Here is a 12,594-nt window from a genome sequence, read left to right as displayed (position 1 = left end):
TAAAATGTAAAAAAACATACAATAATTATTTTTTATTTTATTTATTTATTCATTTTTCTTTTTTTTAGGTGTGCTTGCTACTTTTCTGTTTAGTTTTCTTGTTGCGTGTTCCCAAGTATGGATGGTTTTGAGTTATAGTCGGGTAATGATAACTTTTATGTTTATATTTTGACAAGCCAAGTTGTGCTATTTTATTTATTTATTTATTTTTCTTATGTTCATTTTCGGTAAGCGTGTGAGTGTTTGATTAGATATTTTGGGCATATTTTAACCCCTTCAGGACCAAGCCCATTTTGGCCTTAAGGACCAGAGCGTTTTTTGAACATCTGACCACTGTCACTTTAAACATTAATAACTCTGGAATGCTTTTAGTTATCATTCTGATTCCGAGATTGTGTTTTCGTGACATATTCTACTTTAACATGGTGGTAAATTTTTGTGGTAACTTGCATCCTTTCCTTGTGAAAAATCCTAAAATTTGATTAAAAATTTGAATATTTTGCATTTTTCTAACTTTGAAGCTCTCTGCTTGTAAGGAAAATGTATATTACAAATAAAAAAATATTTTATTCACATATACAATATGTCTACTTTATGTTTGCATCATAGAAGTGACGAGTTTTTACTTTTGGAAGACACCAGAGGGCTTCAAAGTTCAACAGCAATTTTCCAATTTTTCCCAAAATTTTCAAACTCACTATTTTTCAGGGACCAGTTCAGGTTTGAAGTGGATTTGAAGGGTCTTCATATTAGAAATACCCCACAAAAGACCCCATTATAAAAACTGCACCCCCCAAAGTATTCAAAATGACATTCAGTCATCATTTTAACCCTTTAGGTGTTTCACAGGAATAGAAGCAAAGTGAAGGAGAAAATTCCCAATCTTCATTTTTTACACTCGCATGTTCTTGTAGACCCAATTTTTGAATTTTTACAAGGGGTAAAAGGAGAAAATGTATACTTATATTTGTAGCCCAATTTCTCTTGAGTAAGCACATACATCATATGTGTATGTAAAGTGTTCGGCGGGCGCAGTAGAGGGCTCAGAAGGGAAAGAGCGACAAGGGGATTTTGGAGAGTATGTTTTTCTGAAATGGTTTTTGGGGGGCATGTTGCATTTAGGAAGCCCCTATGGTGCCAGAACAGCAAAAAAAAACTCACATGGCATACCATTTTGGAAACTAGACCCCTTGAGGAACATAACAAGGAATAAAGTGAGCCTTAATACCCCACAGGTGTTTCACGACTTTTGCATATGTAAAAAAATAATTATTTTTTTTCACTAAAATGTGTATTTCCCCCCAAATTTCACATTTTTCCAAGGGTTAATAGCAGGAAATACCCCCCAATATTTGTAACCCCTTCTCTTCTGAGTATGGAGGTAACCCATAAGTTGACCTGAAGTACACTACGGGCGAACTACAATGCTCAGAAGAGAAGGAGTCATATTTGGCTTTTTGAGAGCAAATTTTGCTCGGGGGGCATGTCGCATTTAGGAAGCCCCTATGGTGCTAGAACAGCAAAAAAAAAAAACACATGGCATACCATTTTGGAAACTAGACCCCTTGAGGAACGTAATAAGGAATAAAGTGAGCCTTAATACCCCACAGGTGTTTCACGACTTTTGCATATGTAAAAAAAATATATATTTTTTCACTAAAATGTGTGTTTCCCCCCAAATTTCACATTTTCCCAAGGGTTAATAGCAGGAAATCCCCCCCAATATTTGTAACCCCTTCTCCTCTGAGTATGGAGGTACCCCATAAGTTGACCTGAAGTGCACTACGGGCGAACTACAATGCTCAGAAGAGAAGGAGTCATATTTGGCTTTTTGAGAGCAAATTTTGCTCGGGGGGCATGTCGCATTTAGGAAGCCCCTATGGTGCCAGAACAGCAAAAAAACCTCACATGGCATACCCTTTTGGAAACTAGACCCCTTGAGGAACATAACAAGGAATAAAGTGAGCCTTAATACCCCACAGGTGTTTCACGACTTTTGCATATGTAAAAAAAAAAAAAAAAAATTTCCACTAAAATTGTATTTCCCCCCAAATTTCACATTTTTCCAAGGGTTAATAGCAGGAAATACCCCCCAATATTTGTAACCCCTTCTCTTCTGAGTATGGAGGTAACCCATAAGTTGACCTGAAGTACACTACGGGCGAACTACAATGCTCAGAAGAGAAGGAGTCATATTTGGCTTTTTGAGAGCAAATTTTGTCGCATTTAGGAAGCCCCTATGGTGCCAGAACAGCAAAAAAAAAAAAAAACACATGGCATACCATTTTGGAAACTAGACCCCTTGAGGAACGTAATAAGGAATAAAGTGAGCCTTAATACCCCACAGGTGTTTCACGACTTTTGCAAATGTAAAAAAAAAAAAAAAATTTTCCACTAAAATGTGTGTTTCCCCCCAAATTTCACATTTTTGCAAGGGTTAATATGTGAAAATACCCCCCAAAATTTGTAACCCCTTCTCTTCTGAGTATTTAGGTACCCCATAAGTTGACCTGAAGTGCACTATGGGCGAACTACAATGCTCAGAAGAGAAGGAGTCATATTTGGCTTTTTGAGAGCAAATTTTGCTCGGGGAGCATGTCGCATTTAGGAAGCCCCTATGGTGCCAGGACAGCAAAAAAAACCACATTGCATACCATTTTGGAAACTAGACCCCTTGAGGAACGTAAAAAGGGGTACAGTGAGCATTTGCCCCCCACTGGTGTCTGACAGATCTTTGGAACAGTGGGCTGTACAAGTTTTCATTTTCACGGACCACTGTTCCAAAGATCCGTCAGACACCTGTGGGGGGTAAATTCTCACTGCACCCCTCACTACATTCCCTGAGGGGTGTCATTTCCGAAATGGGGTCACATGTGGGTTTTTTTTTTTGCGTTTGTCAAAACCGCTGTAACAATCAGCCACCCCTGTGCAAATCACCTCAAATGTACATGGTGCGCTCTCCCTTCTGGGCCTTGTTGTGCGCCCCCAGAGCACTTTGCGCCCACATATGGAGTATCTCCGTAGTCAGGAGAAATTGCGTTACAAATTTTGGGGGGCTTTTTTTACCTTTTACCTCTTGTGAAAATGTAAAGTATAGGGCAACATCAGCATGTTAGTGTAAAAAATTAAAAAATGTTACACTAACATTCTGGTGTAGACCCCAACATTTCCTTTTCATGAAGGGTTAAAGAAGAAAATACCCCCCAAACCTTGTAACGCAATTTCTCCCGAGTACGGCGATACCCCATATGTGACCCTAAACTGTTGCCTTGAAATACGACAGGGCTCCAAAGTGAGAGCGCCATGTGCATTTGAGGCCTAAATTAGGGATTTGCATAGGGGTGGACATAGGGGTATTCTACGCCAGTGATTCCCAAACAGGGTGCCTCCAGCTGTTGCAAAACTCCCAGCATGCGTGGACAGTCAAGGGCTGTCCGGCAATACTGGGAGTTGTTGTTTTTCAACAGCTGGAGGCTCTGCTTTGGATGTTCTTATTGGGGGAGGGGGGCTGTGTAGGGGTATGTGTATATGGCACACAGGTTAGGAAACACTGAGTTAGAAACAGACAATGTTTCCCAACCAGTGTGTCTCCAGTTGTTGCAAAACTACAACTCCCAGCATGCCCAGACAGCTGAAGGGAATGCTGGGAGTTGTAGATCGGCAACATCTGAAGGGCCAGATGTTGCTGAACTAAAACTCCCAGCATTCCTGGACAGTCAGTGCATACTGGGAGTTGTAGTTTTGCAACAGCTGGAAGAGCACAGATTGGAGACCATTATACAATGGTCTCCAAACTGGGGCCCTCCAGATGTTGCAAAACTACAACTCCCAGCATGCATGGTCTGCTAGTGCATGCTGGGAGTTATAGTTTTGCAACAGCTGGAGGCACACAGGTTAGGAAACACTGAGTTAGAAACAATGTTTCCCAACCAGTCTGTCTCCAGTTGTTGCAAAACTACAACTCCCAGCATGCCCAGACAGCTGAAGGGCATGCTGGGAGTTGTAGTTCGGCAACATCTGAAGGGCCAGATGTTGCTGAACTAAAACTCCCAGCATTCCTGGACAGTCAGTTCATGCTGGGAGTTGTAGTTTTGCAACAGCTGCAAGAGCACAGATTGGAGACCATTATACAATTTCAGTAGTTTTCAGACTCCTAGAAGCAGCAGTGAAGATATTCACTGCTGCTTCTGAGGACCATGTACTTACCTGCCGGTCCCGTCGCTGCTCGTCAACGTGGCCGGTCCCGCGTTGCTCCTCGGTCCCACCGCTGGTCCGGGTTAACTGAATGTCATTTATAAACGTCGGGATGCGTGAACGCACTGCACAACCCGGCGTTTATATATGACATTCTGCGGGAAGGGGTTAATATCTTAGTATTTTAGTATCTTAGTAAAGCTGGGCTGGCCGGTTAGGCAGGGTTTTGTTTATGAGGCTTTGTTTTTGGTTCTAGAGTATTTCTTATTTATGTTATAGCTGGTTAAGCTTGCTTTGTGTTTTGTATTTGATAAGTTTTGTATTTTTCTAATAAAAAGAGTGTCAGCAGAGAGCACTGTGGTCAGACTGGAAAGAAATCCAAAAAGAAAATAACTTCCTCTGTAGAATACAGCAGCTGATAACTATTGGAAGGATTAAGATTTTTAAATAGAAATAATTTACAAATCTGGCAAATTTGGAGGCGCACTGGTTGGAAAATACTGAGTTAGGTAACAGAACCTAACTGAAGGTTTTCCAACCAGTGTGCCTCCAGCTGTTGCAAAAGTACAACTACCAGCATGCACGGTCTGTCAGTACATGCTGGGAGTTGTAGTTTTGAAACAGCTGGAGGTTTGACCCCCCATGTGAATGCACAGGGTACATGCACAAAGACAGGTTTACAGTAAATTTCCTGCTTCAAGTTTGGGCTGCGGCAAATTTTTTGCCGCAGCGCAAACTCCTAGCGGGAAATTCACCGTAGCACGCCAGTGTGAATGTACCCTAAAAACACTACACTACACTAACACATAATAAAGGGTAAAACACTACATGTACACCCCCTTACACTGTCCCCCCCCCCCCCCCCCCCCAATAAAAAATTAAAAACGTCTTGTACGGCAGGGTTTCCAAAACGGAGCCTCCAGCTGTTGCAAAACAACAACTCCCAGCATTTCTGGACAGCCACTAACTGTCCAGGCATGCTGAGAGTTTAGCAACAGCTGGAGGCACCCTGTTTGGGAATCACTGGCGTAGAATACCCCTATGTCCACCCCTGTGCAATCCCTAATTTAGTCCTCAAATGCACATGGCGCTCTCTCACTTCGGAGCCCTGTCGTATTTCAAGGAAACAGTTTAGGGCCACATATGGGGTATCTCCGTACTCGGGAGAAATTGCACTACAAATTTTGCGGGTCTTTCTTTCCTTTTACCGCTTGTGAAAAGGAAAAGTTGGGGGCTACACCAGCCTGTTAGTGTAAAAAAATTTTAAAAAAATTTACACTAACATGCTGGTGTTGCCCCATACTTTTTATTTCCACAAGCGGTAAAAGGAAAAAAAGACCCCCAAAATTTGTAACGCAATTTCTCCTGAGTACGGAAATACCCCAGATGTGAGCAAAAAAATGCTCTGCGGGCTCACAACAAGGCTCAGGAATGAGAGCGCACCATGTACATTTGAGGCCTAAATTGGTGATTTGCACAGGGGTGGCTGATTGTACAGCGGTTCTGACAAACGCAAAAAAATAAATACCCACATGTGACCCTATTTTGGAAACTACACCCCTCACCGAACGTGACAAGGGGTATAATGAGCCTGAACACCCCACAGGTGTTTGACAAATTTTCTTTAAAGTTGGATGGGAAAATGAAAAAAAATATATTTTTTCACTTAAATGCTGGTGTTACCCTAAAATTTTCATTTTCACAAGGGAAAATAGGAAAAAAGCCCCCCAAAATGTGTAACCCCATCTCTTCTGAGTAAGAACATACCCCATATGTGAATTTAAAGTGCTCTGCGGGTGAACTACAATGCTCAGAAGAGAAGGAGCGCCATTGGGATTTTGTAAAGAAAATTTGTCTGGAATTGAAGGCCACATGTGTTTACAAAGCCCCCATAGTGCCAGAACAATGGACCCCCGACACATGTGACCCCATTTTGGAACTACACCCCTCACGTAATGTAATAAGGGGTACATTGAGAATTTACCCCCACAGGTGTCTGAAAGATTTTTGGAACAGTGGTCCGTAAAAATGAAAAATTAAATTTTTCATTTGCACAGCCCACTGTTCCAATGAGCTGTGGGGTGTAAATACTCACTGCACCCCTTATTAAATTCTGTGAGGGGTGTAGTTTCCAAAATGGGGTCACATGTGGGGGTCCACTGTTCTGGCACCACGGGGGCTTTGTAAACGCACATGGCCCTGACCATTCCAAACTAATTCTCTTTCCAAAAGCTCAATGGCGCTCCTCCTCTTCTGAGCATTGTAGTTCGCCAGAACTTTCACAGAAAGAAAGCCGTTCACTGCGGCATCTTGGTCATTAGATCGGTCAGCCTGGTCCCAACCGGAGTGGTTGTGGTGCAAAACTGTGCAGCTAGGAAAAAAACGCCAGTAAGTGCCCGCTGCATTCACCAGCACAGAAAGCCATATATGCCAGCGGAAAGCCGCCACATAAATGCTGCACGTGCTGTATGCCGCAACTATGCAAATATATCTAGCACATCCTGCAGTCTGTTCACACCTATTGTGAAAACATTCATTTCAGCTGGGATTACACTTGGCGTGTTTGTCATAAAAAACACCATGCTCGCTGCGGGCACATGTTAGGTTGGAATCAATAGGGTAATATGAAACACCAGACACTAATGGGGGTTTCTTCATCCTTTTATGGTGTTTTTAGGCTATCAAATCTGTGGGATGCCGAGAGCATGTTTTTTTTTTTTTTTGGGGGGGGGTATTTTCTCACAATTTTTTTTTTATAGAAATCCTTCAGTCAAATGATGAAAGAATCACATGACTTGTAATTAGAAAAGCCAGAGGGAAAAAAAACACCAAAGAAAAAACACTTCCTATAATAATAATAATAATAATGATGATGATGATGATGATGATGATGATAATAATAATACACATTGGGACAGATGTATGAAAACCTGTGCAGAGGTCAAGTGGACCAGTTGCCCATAGCAACCAATCAGATTGCTTCTTTCACTTTTCAGAGGCCTTTTTAAAAACTGAAAGAAACTACCTGATTGGTTGCTATGGGCAACTGGTCCACTTTCCCTCTTCCCTGGTTTTGATAAATCTGTAAGACACCCCCCCCCCCCCCCCCCCCCCCCCCCAGTGCTTTTAGCAAAAATAACACAAAGATAGCTGAGAAAAGACATGAGGGGGAAGATTTTGATGTTTGTTTGTTTTTTTGCAAAAAAAGAAAAAAACATCAAACAAGAATTGTGTTTGTTCCTAGGCTTAGGCTGTGATTAAAAACAACATATAAATGGTGTTTTTCAAAGCCCACATTGCTTTATTTCTGGTGCTTTTCCCCCCTTTCGACAGACATCTGTCCAGCTATTGCAAAGCTACAACTCCCAGCCAGTGGCGGATCCAGGGGGGGGTGCAACGGGGCAATTGCCCTCCCCCACCCCCCCCGAGTTTGCTGCCCCCCCGCTCCCTAGCATGGTGGAGCCGAAGCTGTAAGCTCCGGCTCCACCATTCACTAACCCAGTGTTTTTCAACCACTGTGCCACGGCACACTAGTGTGCCGTGACATAGTGTAAGATGTGCCGTGGGAAAAACACCCGCCGGGTGTTTTTGCCGCGGGACACCTCTGTGTCCCGAAAGATGCTTTTGGGACACAGGGATGCCTCTAAGTCCCTGCGGCCCCGAGTTTACTTTAAAAACGCGGGGACCGCCGGGAGGTAGCGCACGCAGGGATGTCACTGACGTCCCATGCGTGCGCCCATAGCAACAATCGCAGAGGACCGGAGCAGCGAGGAGGACGCGCGCTGTCAACTTGGTAAGTGTTTCCAGCGGCGCGTCACCTTTGGTGTTCCGAGCACCGCTCCTCCGGTCCCGGGACCTACTTGTATAGCCGGACCAGAGGAGTGGTGCTCGGAACACCGAAGTGGGGCAGTACACAGGCATACAGCCTTCAGTAATACACTGTATGGCTGAAGGCTGTATGTTTGTGGGGGAACTGCACCTAATGTGGGGGGACTATACTGGGCCTAATGTGGGGGGGACTATACTGGGCCTAATGTGGGGGGACTATACTGGGCCTAATGTGGGGGGGGACTATACTGGGCCTAATGTGGGGGGACTATACTGGGCCTAATGTGGGGGGACTATACTGGGCCTAATGTGGGGGGACTATACTGGGCCTAATGTGGGGGGGACTATACTGGGCCTAATGTGGGGGGACTATACTGGGCCTAATGTGGGGGGACTATACTGGGCCTAATGTGGGGGGACTATACTGGGCCTAATGTGGGGGGGGGACTATTCTGGGCCTAATGTGGGGGGGACTATACTGGGCCTAATGTGGGGGGGACTATACTGGGCCTAATGTGGGGGGGGACTATACTGGGCCTAATGTGGGGGGCTATACTGGGCCTAATGTGGGGGGACTATACTGGGCCTAATGTGGGGGGACTATACTGGGCCTAATGTGGGGGGGACTATACTGGGCCTAATGTGGGGGGACTATACTGGGCCTAATGTGGGGGGACTATACTGGGCCTAATGTGGGGGGACTATACTGGGCCTAATGTGGGGGGACTATACTGGGCCTAATGTGGGGGGACTATACTGGGCCTAATGTGGGGGGACTATACTGGGCCTAATGTGGGGGGGGGACTATTCTGGGCCTAATGTGGGGGGGACTATACTGGGCCTAATGTGGGGGGGACTATACTGGGCCTAATGTGGGGGGGACTATACTGGGCCTAATGTGGGGGGGCTATACTGGGCCTAATGTGGGGGGACTATACTGGGCCTAATGTGGGGGGACTATACTGGGCCTAATGTGGGGGGGACTATACTGGGCCTAATGTGGGGGGGGGACTATACTGGGCCTAATGTGGGGGGGACTATACTGGGCCTAATGTGGGGGGACTATACTGGGCCTAATGTGGGGGGACTATACTGGGCCTAATGTGGGGGGACTATGCGGGGCCCTAATGTGGGGGGACTATACGGGGTCTAATGTGGGGGGACTATGCGGGGTCTAATGTGGGGGGACTATGCGGGGCCTAATGTGGGGGGACTATACGGGGCCTAATGTGGGGGGACTATACGGGGCCTAATGTGGGGGGACTATGTGGGGTCTAATGTGGGGGGACTATACTGGGCCTAATGTGGGGGACTATACTGGGCCTAATGTGGGGGGGGACTATACTGGGCCTAATGTGGGGGGGACTATACTGGGCCTAATGTGCGGGGGACTATACTGGGCCTAATGTGGGGGGACTATACTGGGCCTAATGTGGGGGGACTATACTGGGCCTAATGTGGGGGGGACTATTCTGGGCCTAATGTGGGGGGGGACTATACTGGGCCTAATGTGGGGGGGGACTATACTGGGCCTAATGTGGGGGGGACTATACTGGGCCTAATGTGGGGGGGACTATACTGGGCCTAATGTGGGGGGACTATACTGGGCCTAATGTGGGGGACTATACTGGGCCTAATGTTGGGGGGACTATACTGGGCCTAATGTGGGGGGGGCTATACTGGGCCTAATGTGGGGGGGACTATACTGGGCCTAATGTGGGGGGGACTATACGGGGCCTAATGTGGGGGGACTATACGGGGCCTAATGTGGGGGGACTATACGGGGCCTAATGTGGGGGGACTATGCGGGGCCTAATGTGGGGGGACTATGCGGGGCCTAATGTGGGGGGACTATACGGGGCCTAATGTGGGGGGGACTATGCGGGGTCTAATGTGGGGGGACTATGCGGGGCCTAATGTGGGGGGACTATGCGGGGCCTAATGTGGGGGGACTATGCGGGCCCTAATGTGGGGGGACTATGCGGGGCCTAATGTGGGGGGACTATGCGGGGCCTAATGTGGGGGGACTATGCGGGGCCTAAAGTGGGGGGACTATGCGGGGCCTAATGTGGGGGGACTATGCGGGGCCTAATGTGGGGGGACTATGCGGGGGCCTAATGTGGGGGGACTATGCGGGGGCCTAATGTGGGGGGACTATGCGGGGCCTAATGTGAGGGGACTATGCTGCCAACCTAATGTGGGGGGACTATACTGCCAAACTAATGTAGGGAGACTATACTGCCAACCTAATGTGGGGGGGACTATACTGCCAACCTAATGTGGGGGGGACTATACTGCCAACCTAATGTGGGGGGACTATACTGCCAACCTAATGTGTGGGGACTATACTGCCAGCCTAATGTGGGGGAAAATAAGATATATGCAAGATAAGATATATGCAGTGTGCATAGGAATTTGTTCATATGTATATATATATATACATATATATATATATATATATATATATATTTTTTTTTTTTTACTATAGTCCGGTCCTCCAAGGAGACAAGTGCAGTAAGTACTGAGTGACAGTGAGACAGATAAATAGATATAGTGCAGTGCGTTTTTTCCCTCTTTTTTTTTTGCTCGTCAACCTCGGTAGCGGTGCCCCGCGAAAAAATTTTTTTACGAGGTGTGCCACGACCCGAAAAAGGTTGGGAAACACTGCACTTACCTTACACACACGCTGTGAGTACACAGCGTGTGAGCTGCGGGGACGAGATCCACTAAAGGCCGGCGTGATGACGTCACATCATCGCGCCGGCGCCTGGAGGACCCGTCCCTGCGGCCTGCATACTGTAAGTAAGGGTATGCTCAGGGTCCAGGGGATTATGGAAACAGGATATGCGCCACTGTTAGGAGGAGGGGGGTCAGAGAAAAGGGAATATTTAATGAGGGTCTGCAGCAGGGACGTGCACACATAGGAGTGAAAGGGGGCTGGAGCCCCTGCCCTTTTCCTCACCTGCCCCTCTAGTGCCCTCACAAAAGGAGGTGCAGACTCAGGCTGACAAGTGAAGTAAAAAGGATCCATTGCTGGAGATTTGTATGTGGTTTAATGGAGGGTGCTGTGCCCTCCCTGCAGCAAGGGGGCGCCACTCACCCTGTCATTATCTGCCATTTCTTTGCTTCTCTCCACACGGAGGAGACAGGAGCAGAGGAGGCAGAGGGAGGCAAATGGAGGCCCCGCCCACAACATGTCCGGCCACAAACCAGTCTAAGCAGCCCTTACTGTAAGTAACTGTAAATATATGTGAGTGATTGTATGTCAGTGTGTGTGTATATATATATATATATGTGAGTGATTGTATGTCAGTGTGTGTGTATATATATATATATATATATATACACACATATATGTGTGTGTGTCTATCTCTATGTATGTGCAGAGAGGGATGGATGGGGCCTTACTGTAAGTAACTGTAAATATATGTGAGTGATTGTATGTCAGTGTGTGTATATGTATATATGTGAGTGATTGTATGTCAGTGTGTGTGTGTATATATGTGAGTGATTGTATGTCAGTGTGTGTGTGTGTATATATGTGAGTGATTGTATGTCAGTGTGTGTGTGTGTGTATATATGTGAGTGATTGTATGTCAGTGTGTGTGTGTGTGTATATATGTGAGTGATTGTATGTCAGTGTGTGTGTGTGTGTGTGTATATATGTGAGTGATTGTATGTCATTGTGTGTATGTATATATGTGAGTGATTGCATGTCAGTGTGTGTTTATGTATATATGTGGGTGATTGTATGTCAGTGTGTGTATATGTATATATGTGAGTGATTGTATGTCAGTGTGTGTATATGTATATATGTGAGTGATTGTATGTCAGTGTGTGTGTGTGTGTATATATGGGAGTGATTGTATGTCAGTGTGTGTGTGTGTATATATGTGAGTGATTGTATGTCAGTGTGTGTATATGTATATATGTGAGTGATTGTATGTCAGTGTGTGTATATGTATATATGGGAGTGATTGTATGTCAGTGTGTGTGTGTGTATATATGTGAGTGATTGTATGTCAGTGTGTGTATGTATATATGTGAGTGATTGTATGTCAGTGTGTATATGTATATATGTGAGTGATTGTATGTCAGTGTGTGTGTGTGTGTATATATGTGAGTGATTGTATGTCAGTGTGTGTGTGTGTATATATGTGAGTGATTGTGTGTGTGTGTGTATGTATATATGTGAGTGATTGTATGTCAGTGTGTGTATATGTATATATGTGAGTGATTGTATGTCAGTGTGTGTATATGTATATATGTGAGTGATTGTATGTCAGTGTGTGTATATGTATATATGTGAGTGATTGTATGTCAGTGTGTGTATATGTATATATGTGAGTGATTGTATGTCAGTGTGTGTGTATATATGTGAGTGATTGCATGTCAGTGTGAGTATATGTATATATGTGAGTGATTGTATGTCAGTGTGTGTATATGTATATATGTGGGTGATTGTATGTCAGTGTGTGTGTATATATGTGAGTGATTGTATGTCAGTGTGTGTGTATATATGTGAGTGATTGTATGTCAGTGTGTGTGTGTATGTATATATGTGAGCAAGTG

General features: G+C 45.3%; 1 long non-coding RNA gene across 2 annotated transcripts in view; it reads left to right on the top strand.

Annotated features, from left to right (window-relative positions):
• The first annotated feature begins 10,710 nt into the window (after nt 1–10,710).
• LOC130305554 (uncharacterized) overlaps nt 10,711–12,594 on the top strand; it is an 11,958-nt gene continuing 10,074 nt past the window's right edge. For both annotated transcript variants that reach the window (XR_008855125.1, XR_008855126.1), the window contains exon 1: nt 10,711–11,252. This is a non-coding gene — a long non-coding RNA (uncharacterized LOC130305554). The remainder of the gene's footprint in view (nt 11,253–12,594) is intronic.

Source organism: Hyla sarda, unplaced genomic scaffold (assembly GCF_029499605.1).
Source record: "Hyla sarda isolate aHylSar1 unplaced genomic scaffold, aHylSar1.hap1 scaffold_1320, whole genome shotgun sequence".
NCBI classification, from domain to species: Eukaryota; Metazoa; Chordata; class Amphibia; order Anura; family Hylidae; genus Hyla; species Hyla sarda.
The sequence above is the reverse complement of the archived record's forward strand: the minus strand, read 5'-3'. Positions and strand labels throughout refer to the sequence as shown.